Here is a 7,331-nt window from a genome sequence, read left to right on the forward strand (position 1 = left end):
ATGACTTAGTTACCCTAAATAATGAGTTAGTTTCCCTAAATAATGACTTAGTTTCTCTGAATAAAGTGTTGAAAGCCCAAATCAGGACATTTGGCCTGTTTTTAATAGGCTGGTTGAGTGATTGCAATTGTCCTTCCCAAATGGCAAAAGTGTTCCCTTTTGTCCTTCCCAAGTTGCAAAAATGTTCCCAAATGTCCTAAATTCCTATCAGTTTCCCTAATTAATTAATTGATTCCCTTACGTTTACCAATTAACGACAGTTTGTCTAAAAATGGACTTAGTATCTACAAATAATGACTTAGTTTCTCTAAATAATGACTTAGTTACCCTAAATAATGACTTAGTTACCCTAAATAATGAGTTAGTTTCCCTAAATAATGACTTAGTTTCTCTGAATAAAGTGTTGAAAGCCCAAATCAGGACATTTGGCCTGTTTTTAATAGGGTGGTTGTCAGATGGCAAAAGTGTTCCCAATTGTCCTTCCCAAATGGCAAAAGTGTTCCCTTTTGTCCTTCCCAAGTTGCAAAAATGTTCCCAAATGTCCTAAATTCCTATCAGTTTCCCTAATTAATTAATTGATTCCCTTACGTTACCAATTAACGACAGTTTGTCTAAAAATGGACTTAGTATCTACAAATAATGACTTAGTTTCTCTAAATAATGACTTAGTTACCCTAAATAATGACTTAGTTACCCTAAATAATGAGTTAGTTTCCCTAAATAATGACTTAGTTTCTCTGAATAAAGTGTTGAAAGCCCAAATCAGGACATTTGGCCTGTTTTTAATAGGGTGGTTCTCAAATGGCAAAAGTGTTCCCAATTGTCCTTCCCAAATGGCAAAAGTGTTCCCTTTTGTCCTTCCCAAGTTGCAAAAATGTTCCCAAATGTCCTAAATTCCTATCAGTTTCCCTAATTAATTAATTGATTCCCTTACGTTTACCAATTAACGACAGTTTGTCTAAAAATGGACTTAGTATCTACAAATAATGACTTAGTTTCTCTAAATAATGACTTAGTTACCCTAAATAATGACTTAGTTACCCTAAATAATGAGTTAGTTTCCCTAAATAATGACTTAGTTTCTCTGAATAAAGTGTTGAAAGCCCAAATCAGGACATTTGGCCTGTTTTTAATAGGGTGGTTGAGTGATTGCAATTGTCCTTCCCAAATGGCAAAAGTGTTCCCTTTTGTCCTTCCCAAGTTGCAAACATGTTCCCAAATGTCCTAAATTCCTATCAGTTTCCCTAATTAATTAATTGATTCCCTTACGTTTACCAATTAACGACAGTTTGTCTAAAAATGGACTTAGTATCTACAAATAATGACTTAGTTTCTCTAAATAATGACTTAGTTACCCTAAATAATGACTTAGTTACCCTAAATAATGAGTTAGTTTCCCTAAATAATGACTTAGTTTCTCTGAATAAAGTGTTGAAAGCCCAAATCAGGACATTTGGCCTGTTTTTAATAGGCTGGTTGAGTGATTGCAATTGTCCTTCCCAAATGGCAAAAGTGTTCCCTATTGTCCTTCCCAAATGGCAAAAGTGTTCCCAATTGTCCTTCCCAAATGGCAAAAGTGTTCCCTTTTGTCCTTCCCAAGTTGCAAAAATGTTCCCAAATGTCCTAAATTCCTATCAGTTTCCCTAATTAATTAATTGATTCCCTTACGTTTACCAATTAACGACAGTTTGTCTAAAAATGGACTTAGTATCTACAAATAATGACTTAGTTTCTCTAAATAATGACTTAGTTACCCTAAATAATGACTTAGTTACCCTAAATAATGAGTTAGTTTCCCTAAATAATGACTTAGTTTCTCTGAATAAAGTGTTGAAAGCCCAAATCAGGACATTTGGCCTGTTTTTAATAGGGTGGTTCTCAAATGGCAAAAGTGTTCCCAATTGTCCTTCCCAAATGGCAAAAGTGTTCCCTTTTGTCCTTCCCAAGTTGCAAAAATGTTCCCAAATGTCCTAAATTCCTATCAGTTTCCCTAATTAATTAATTGATTCCCTTACGTTTACCAATTAACGACAGTTTGTCTAAAAATGGACTTAGTATCTACAAATAATGACTTAGTTTCTCTAAATAATGACTTAGTTACCCTAAATAATGACTTAGTTACCCTAAATAATGAGTTAGTTTCCCTAAATAATGACTTAGTTTCTCTGAATAAAGTGTTGAAAGCCCAAATCAGGACATTTGGCCTGTTTTTAATAGGGTGGTTTCATGGCAAAAGTGTTCCCAATTGTCCTTCCCAAATGGCAAAAGTGTTCCCTTTTGTCCTTCCCAAGTTGCAAACATGTTCCCAAATGTCCTAAATTCCTATCAGTTTCCCTAATTAATTAATTGATTCCCTTACGTTTACCAATTAACGACAGTTTGTCTAAAAATGGACTTAGTATCTACAAATAATGACTTAGTTTCTCTAAATAATGACTTAGTTACCCTAAATAATGAGTTAGTTACCCTAAATAATGAGTTAGTTTCCCTAAATAATGACTTAGTTTCTCTGAATAAAGTGTTGAAAGCCCAAATCAGGACATTTGGCCTGTTTTTAATAGGCTGGTTGAGTGAATGCAATTGTCCTTCCCAAATGGCAAAAGTGTTCCCAATTGTCCTTCCCAAATGGCAAAAGTGTTCCCTTTTGTCCTTCCCAAGTTGCAAAAATGTTCCCAAATGTCCTAAATTCCTATCAGTTTCCCTAATTAATTAATTGATTCCCTTACGTTTACCAATTAACGACAGTTTGTCTAAAAATTGACTTAGTATCTACAAATAATGACTTAGTTTCTCTAAATAATGACTTAGTTACCCTAAATAATGACTTAGTTACCCTAAATAATGAGTTAGTTTCCCTAAATAATGACTTAGTTTCTCTGAATAAAGTGTTGAAAGCCCAAATCAGGACATTTGGCCTGTTTTTAATAGGGTGGTTCTCAAATGGCAAAAGTGTTCCCAATTGTCCTTCCCAAATGGCAAAAGTGTTCCCTTTTGTCCTTCCCAAGTTGCAAAAATGTTCCCAAATGTCCTAAATTCCTATCAGTTTCCCTAATTAATTAATTGATTCCCTTACGTTTACCAATTAACGACAGTTTGTCTAAAAATGGACTTAGTATCTACAAATAATGACTTAGTTTCTCTAAATAATGACTTAGTTACCCTAAATAATGACTTAGTTACCCTAAATAATGAGTTAGTTTCCCTAAATAATGACTTAGTTTCTCTGAATAAAGTGTTGAAAGCCCAAATCAGGACATTTGGCCTGTTTTTAATAGGGTGGTTCTCAAGTGGCAAAAGTGTTCCCAATTGTCCTTCCCAAATGGCAAAAGTGTTCCCTTTTGTCCTTCCCAAGTTGCAAAAATGTTCCCAAATGTCCTAAATTCCTATCAGTTTCCCTAATTAATTAATTGATTCCCTTACGTTTACCAATTAACGACAGTTTGTCTAAAAATTGACTTAGTATCTACAAATAATGACTTAGTTTCTCTAAATGATGACTTAGTTACCCTAAATAATGACTTAGTTACCCTAAATAATGAGTTAGTTTCCCTAAATAATGACTTAGTTTCTCTGAATAAAGTGTTGAAAGCCCAAATCAGGACATTTGGCCTGTTTTTAATAGGGTGGTTCTCAAATGGCAAAAGTGTTCCCAATTGTCCTTCCCAAATGGCAAAAGTGTTCCCTTTTGTCCTTCCCAAATGGCAAAAGTGTTCCCTTTTGTCCTTCCCAAGTTGCAAAAATGTTCCCAAATGTCCTAAATTCCTATCAGTTTCCCTAATTAATTAATTGATTCCCTTACGTTTACCAATTAACGACAGTTTGTCTATAAATGGACTTAGTATCTACAAATAATGACTTAGTTTCTCTAAATAATGACTTAGTTACCCTAAATAATGACTTAGTTACCCTAAATAATGAGTTAGTTTCCCTAAATAATGACTTAGTTTCTCTGAATAAAGTGTTGAAAGCCCAAATCAGGACATTTGGCCTGTTTTTAATAGGGTGGTTGAGTGATTGCAATTGTCCTTCCCAAATGGCAAAAGTGTTCCCTTTTGTCCTTCCCAAGTTGCAAAAATGTTCCCAAATGTCCTAAATTCCTATCAGTTTCCCTAATTAATTAATTGATTCCCTTACGTTTACCAATTAACGACAGTTTGTCTAAAAATGGACTTAGTATCTACAAATAATGACTTAGTTTCTCTAAATAATGACTTAGTTACCCTAAATAATGACTTAGTTACCCTAAATAATGAGTTAGTTTCCCTAAATAATGACTTAGTTTCTCTGAATAAAGTGTTGAAAGCCCAAATCAGGACATTTGGCCTGTTTTTAATAGGGTGGTTGAGTGATTGCAATTGTCCTTCCCAAATGGCAAAAGTGTTCCCTTTTTCCCAAATGGCAAAATTGTCCTTCCCAAATGGCAAAAGTGTTCCCTTTTGTCCTTCCCAAGTTGCAAAAATGTTCCCAAATGTCCTAAATTCCTATCAGTTTCCCTAATTAATTAATTGATTCCCTTACGTTTACCAATTAACGACAGTTTGTCTAAAAATTGACTTAGTATCTACAAATAATGACTTAGTTTCTCTAAATAATGACTTAGTTACCCTAAATAATGACTTAGTTACCCTAAATAATGAGTTAGTTTCCCTAAATAATGACTTAGTTTCTCTGAATAAAGTGTTGAAAGCCCAAATCAGGACATTTGGCCTGTTTTTAATAGGGTGGTTGAGTGATTGCAATTGTCCTTCCCAAATGGCAAAAGTGTTCCCTATTGTCCTTCCCAAATGGCAAAAGTGTTCCCAATTGTCCTTCCCAAATGGCAAAAGTGTTCCCAATTGTCCTTCCCAAATGGCAAAAGTGTTCCCAAAAAAACCAAAGGGTTTACATATTCCGGTAACTTCAGCACATGTGCTGAAATTACCGGTTTATGTAAATTTGTGTCCTGCCCAAATGAAAGAAGTGTTCCCAATTGTCCCAATTGTCCTTCCCAAATGGCAAAAGTGTTCCCAAAAAAACCAAAGGGTTTACATATTCCGGTAACTTCAGCACATGTGCTGAAATTACCGGTTTATGTAAATTTGTGTCCTGCCCAAATGGAAGAAGTGTTCCCAAATGTCCTATCCTCCTGAGAAGCCATGCTAAGCGCTGGCCGACTGTGAAGCCTGCGAGTGGGCTCAGCTCCGGTCTGGCCTCCCCTACTGTCCCTGGAAGTCAGTTAGTATACCAGGGGCACAAAAAAAAACCCAAAGTGATACAAGTGTTCAAAGCCCGACCCGGGACATTTGGCCTGTTTTTAATAGGGCGGTTGAGTGTTCCCAAGTGTCCTTCCCAAATGGAAGAAGTGTTCCCAAATGTCCTTCCCAAATGGCAAAAGTTTTCCCAATTGTCCTTCCCAAATGGCAAAATTGTTCCCAATTGTCCTTGCCAAGTTGCAAAAGTGTTCCCAAATGTCCAACGACAGTTTGTCTAAAAATTGACTTAGTATCTACAAAAACTGACATAGTATCTACAACAACTGACTTAGTTTCTCTAAATAATGACTTAGTTTCTGTAAATGATGAGTTAGTTACCCTAAATAATGACTTATTTTCTATAAATAAAGTGTTGAAAGCCCAAAGCAGGACATTTGGCCTGTTTTTAATAGGGTGGTTGAGTGATTGCAATTGCCATTCCCAAATGGCAAAAGTGTTCCCAATTGTCCTTCCCAAATGGAAAAAGTGTTCCCAGTTGTCCGTCCCAAATGGAAGAATTGTTCCCACGTGTCCCAAATTAGAAATACCCAAAGGTCAGAGGACATTTGGGAACACTTTTGCCATTTGGGGGGGACACTTGGGAACAGTCAAGTCCCCTGTTGAAAACAGGCCAAATGTCCCAATGTTTAAGTAATGTAGGAGCAAGCCCTACCCAGGACATTTGGCATGTTTTTAATAGTGGGTTGACTGTTCCCAAGTGTCCTTCCCAAATGGACAAAGTGTTCCCAGTTGTCCTTCCCAAATGGAAGATTTGTTCCCAAGTGTCCCAAATTTAAAAAGACCCAAAGGTCAGAGGACATTTGGGAACACTATTGCCATTCGGGGAGGGGACACACTTGGGAACAGTCAATGGCCTAGCTTCCTCAGCAGACGCGCCAAGTGCCGCCGCGTCCAAACCGACGTGGTTCTACGCGTGTTCCCGAGCGGCGGAAAGACCTCCCGATGCTTCGCCGGCAATCCAGGGGGCAGGGGCGAAGTCGCCGGGAAAGGAGACCTCGGCAGCCTTGCCCTGTGTCTCCTCCCTGGCGGGCGGCGCGATTTTGGGAACACTTTTGCCGTTTGGGACGTTGTTGGCCTCCCTCGGACATTTGGCACGCGACTCAATGGGGCGACGGTCCCGGCGATTGTCCTTCCCGAATGGCCGAAAGTGTTCCCGATCGTCCTTCCCAAATGTCATAAGTGTTCCCGTTTGTCCTTCGGCACTTCTAAAAGTGTTCCCGTTTGTCCCGAAAGTGTTCCCGTTTGTCCGAGGGACAATTGGGAACATTTCGGGACATTTCGGATGAGCCCGTGTTCCCTTTTGTCATAAGTGTTCCCGATTGTCCCGCGGGGAGATAAAAAATGCGCCACCTGGTGGCCGAAGTCGGAACAGGTCCCGAAACGGGACAAACGGGAACGTTTTGAAAAAACGATAGGTTTGGCGCCGCCCGGCCGGAGACGGGCCTGGGACCGCAGACACGGTCCCGGATCGAGGGCCGGACCGGCGCCCGGCCCTCCGCGCCGGCCCGGCCCTCGATCCGCTATTTTTAGGACCCCCCCCCCGGCGGCGCGGCGTCCCGGGACAGTTGGGAGGCCGAAAGAATCCTTACTTTCGGATAAAGTGATCCCGTTTGTCCTGCGAGTCGTAACGGGGAGAAGATAAATGGCTTCATTGCCTATTACCCATTCTTCTACTTTATGCATGAACAAATATGCCTTGTTTCCACCACCTTAACTGTAAGGTGGACTTTAAATTAGGGATTTGGCATTTACAAGACGTTGACCTTAGGGGTCATCCGGGATTTGAACCCGGGACCTCTCGCACCCGAAGCGAAAATCATACCCCTAGACCAACGAGCCACGTAAAACAGCTTTTTAGCAAATTTCTATCAAGGAAATGCGGCTCCGATCTGTCACAGATTTGAAAGGCAATGGTCAAGTAGTTTGTTTGGCATGGGCTCTTTCCATGGCTCCATTGCCAGATTCAGCTTTCTGATTACATTGTTTGGCATGGGCTCTTTCCATGGCTCCACTGCCAGATTCAGCTTTCAGATTACATTGGACGACACCATACTTTGACGCAAAACATTTAACCAAAAT

The 7,331-nt window shown here is 39.2% G+C and overlaps 1 non-coding gene across 1 annotated transcript; it reads right to left on the bottom strand.

Annotated features, from left to right (window-relative positions):
- Nucleotides 1-7,019: 7,019 nt before the first annotated feature.
- On the bottom strand, nt 7,020-7,091 carry trnap-cgg. Its single transcript has one exon. It is a non-coding gene; the product is annotated as a tRNA-Pro (tRNA).
- Between the last annotated feature and the right edge of the window lie 240 nt (nt 7,092-7,331).

This window comes from Sander lucioperca, chromosome 8, assembly GCF_008315115.2.
Source record: "Sander lucioperca isolate FBNREF2018 chromosome 8, SLUC_FBN_1.2, whole genome shotgun sequence".
NCBI classification, from domain to species: domain Eukaryota; kingdom Metazoa; phylum Chordata; class Actinopteri; order Perciformes; family Percidae; genus Sander; species Sander lucioperca.